We start from the raw sequence: 4283 nt of genomic DNA on the forward strand, positions 1-4283 counted from the left end.
CCAATCTTTACCCATTTGAGCTAAACAATCTTCCAACAAACCTTATTGGTACATGCATGTATATATAATACTCTCACACCAAAAAATCATACTCCTAATTACCCATCTTTTACCCAAAACTTGAAATTAACTAGGGTATAGAACCTTACCTCTTAGATGAAGATCTTGTGATTGGCTTCCTTGATTCTTGAAGATTGGTACATGATTGGATGATTAGAATGTTAGGTTTCCACCTTATCTCTCTAAAATGCTCTTACATCTCTCTAAAATCATCATATAATTGCCCCAAAATAAGTTTATCAAAATGGGGTCAGGTTATGAAAATAGGAAAATGGACCCTCCAAACTCAGGTTTGCGGTCGCACAATGGGTATACGGGTCACACAATGGACCGCAAAATTGATGCCCAGAACTGGGCTGTACTGGACATGTCTGTGACCATTTTGCGGTTCGCAGACCACTTTTGCAGTTCACACAATTGTTTTGCGGTTGCACAATTGGCCGCAGAATCACATTCTGCCAAGTTTTGGTAATTTGGTCATAACTTCTTGTAGGAGTGTCTAAATGACGAACGGTTTGAAGAGTTAAACAAGACTCGAAGATCTTTCATTTGATAGGTTGTTCATCATATAAATCCTTATATATATATAGAGAGAGAGAGATATATACTCGTCCAAAGTATGATCTTGTGCATACTCATTTGGAACTTTAGTCTATCATGTAATTTTCCAACTTGACTTAGACTTAGGGCTCTCATTAGATCCCACATCACTCAAAATATGCCTCGTACACTTATTATCATATCCAATTTATAACCATCATATTAATTGTCTTCATCCACACACAAAATAATATAATTAGCACACATCAACTTTCTTACTAGCGCTTAAATACGTTAAAATTTTCCGGGGTGTTACATTTATTTAGTAAATAACCCAAGAATAAATATCCATGGTTATGTAAAGCATAAAATAAAATGTAAGAGTGAAATAGTGATATTAATAGATAAAAATAAATCATAAGTATCTACGAGAAAATCCCAAAGCCTAGTGTCACAAGTGTACGAGCAATCTAATAGAATATACAAATCTCCTACAGCTACTGTTTGAGATAAAATAAATAGAAATAATAAATACAACAAGGAGGAGACTCTAGGTGCTGCAAAACGGAGTATGGGAAGCAGCTCACCACTAGGTCTCCAGGTAATGCGGATGCACACCTGGACGAACACCAGATGCACCTACGTCAGAACCTGTAAATTTTTGTGCAAAAATGTAGCGAGAGTATGTAAACAACGTGTACCTAGTAAGTATCTAATCTAACATCGAAGAATTAATGACGAAGGGTCGACATCGACACTTACTAGAGGTCAATAAATAAAATGCAGGAATTATAAATAGGCATGAAATACAATTGTAATAATGGAAAAAGAAAGCAACAGATAATGATCCTTTAACAGAATGTCAATTTAAAATCTTCAATTATCACATGCCAATTTTTAACAAATAAGAGCCATAAAGTAATTATCAAATCTCAATTCATGAAGGAAATATCAAGAATAACTAGACTCTTAGTGATATCACGCATAAATTATGTCGAGGTTGTATGGCCCGATCCAGAATAATAGTGTAAACTACCGAGGGTTGACCAGTGCGAACCATAGATACATCTAAATAGACTACCGAGGCGTTTGGCCCGATCCACAGGAATCGAGGAACTCTACAAACTACAGTCAATGACTACAACACAAGAATAGTACTTAAAGAAGGCATAATTTCCAATAACAATCAAGTATCTTGCCAAAACTCAAGACAATAAAGCTCGGTCTCATAAAATCTCATATCCAATTTCAATTATAAATTCAAGTAATTAAACGAACAAGTTGGGTTCAATAATACAAGTATTGCATGGTAAAGCCCTAATTTACACGGACATAAGCATAATTTTAGCTACGTACAGACTCTCGTCATTTCGTGCATACATAACACCCACAATTATTAATAATTAATAATTTATAAACATACGGGGATAATTTCCTCTTACCAGGTTAGGCAAGAGACTTACCTCGCTACTAAGTTCACTACTCGGCTCTTCAACCACACTAATTGCCTCAAATTTGTGCCAAACAATCTGAAACTAGCCAAAGGTCATACAAACTAATCAATAGATGCTCAAAAATTCATAATTTAACTATTAGAGTAATTACCTAACCCAATTTGGAAAACTCCTAAAAGTTACCCCCGGGGCCACATGCCCGGATTCCGAATTTTTTTGTAGATAAATGTTACCCATAACCTTACGAACTCAAATATATAATTTCTACTCAATTCCATTATCATTTTCATGGTCTAATTCTATTTTTACCAAAACCTAGGTTTTTCAAAAGAATCCTATAATTTTCAATATTTACATGTTAAAATCTACCTATAATCTATGTATTAAACTCACATTAAGTAGAAATTACTTACCTTAAAATTCTAGGTGAATACTACCTCTCCAAGAGCTCAAAAATGTGCCAACCCAAAGTGAAAGGAGAGAAAATGAGCCTAAGTCCCAATTTAAAACATGTTTCTGCCTAGTGGTCCCTTCTTCGCCATTGTGATAGGCCTCTCGCAATCGCGAAGGCAAAAATCTGCCATCGGCAAAAAAAGCTCTTTGCAAACACGACAGGGCCACCGCGAATGCGAAGGTCAAATAGATCAACCCTTCACGAACGCGGTCAGCCAATCGCGAACGTGAAGAGTTACGACCTAGCTTCCCAGGCCTAGCTCCCCCTTTCTACTCGATCACGATACAACAAATGTGAACGCGATGGTTACTGGTCTCTAGACTTCGCGAACGCAACTGACCTATCGCGAATGTGTAGCACTAAATGCCCCAACCCTAATTCCTTCAACGTGAACACGAGACTCCTTCCGCATTGTTGAAGAAGGAAACCAGTGGCAGATTGTCTGCAATTTTGACTTAACTCCGGGTGGTCTGAAACACACCCGAGCCACCCAGGACCCCATCTAAATATACCAATAAGTCCATATAAATAATATGGACCTGCTTGAGGCCTCAGAACACATAACATAACATCAAAACTAAGAATTGCACCCTAAAACCAAATTAATCAACTCATGAACTTCAAACTTCTTCAACTAGCTTCGAACGTTACGAATCATATTTAGACAACTCGAAATGACATCAAATTTTAAGCACGTCATAAATCACAACACAAACCTATTCTCAGGCTCAGAATCCCAAACAGATAACGATAAAACTAAAGCCTACTTCAAACCAAATTTAAGAAACTCTAAAACCTTCAAGGCGCCAACTTTCAACATTAAGCACTGAAACGCTTCTGGATCACCCGAAACTCGATTCGAACACACGTCTAAGTCCAAAATCATCATACTAACCTATTAGAACAATCAAATCTCAGTTCTAAGGTTGTTTATTCAAAATGTTGACTCAAGTCAAACTTGGCCATCTTAGGCCACTATTAAGAAACTAAGTGTTCATATTTCAGCTCGAACCCTTCCAAAACCAAACAACCCCGCAATTCATAGAATAGTAAAAGAACATATAGGGATTCTCAAATAGGGGAATGGGGATCTAGAAAGCAAAATGACTGGTCGGGTCGTTACACTTAGGGCACAACTTGTTGTTCCTCCCGAATCTCATCACACTCTTCATGGGAGAAACTCTAACTAGAATGTTCTCATCCACCATATATGCCATATCACGATCCTTCCAATCAGCATGTCACGACCCCGGTTTGCCCTCTGTAAACCATCGTGACGGCACCTAGTCTCTACGACTAGGTAAGCCTAAAATGTGGAAGATAAACCAATTTGCGGAAGAGAAACAATTTAAAACAGAAAATAATGTAATAAAACATCGTTTAAGAGCGCCGCTCGGCATACACAATATTAACTCTCAAAAACTAATACATTTTCCCCAAACCCGGAAACCCATGAATCACAAGCTAAGAGATACATAAGAAGCTCTAACTCCAGAAATGTATAACAAAAAGGAAGTACCGAAGGGCTATACTATTACAGAAAGATAGAAAGGGACTCCTCGGTCTGCGGACACGGCAGATATACCTCGAAGTCTCTACAGAAGCTTCTCGCCTCAAGGATGATAAGACTGAGTGAAAGTACCTGGATCTGCACATGAAAACCATGGGCAGAAAGGGTATGAATACACCACAGCGGTACTCAGTAAGTGCCAAGCCTAACCTCAGTCGGGTAGTGACGAGGAAGGTCAGGGCCCTACTGAGATTAAATAAAATAC

The sequence above is a fragment of the Nicotiana sylvestris genome, chromosome 2 (assembly GCF_000393655.2).
Source record: "Nicotiana sylvestris chromosome 2, ASM39365v2, whole genome shotgun sequence".
In the NCBI taxonomy this organism is placed as follows: Eukaryota; Viridiplantae; Streptophyta; class Magnoliopsida; order Solanales; family Solanaceae; genus Nicotiana; species Nicotiana sylvestris.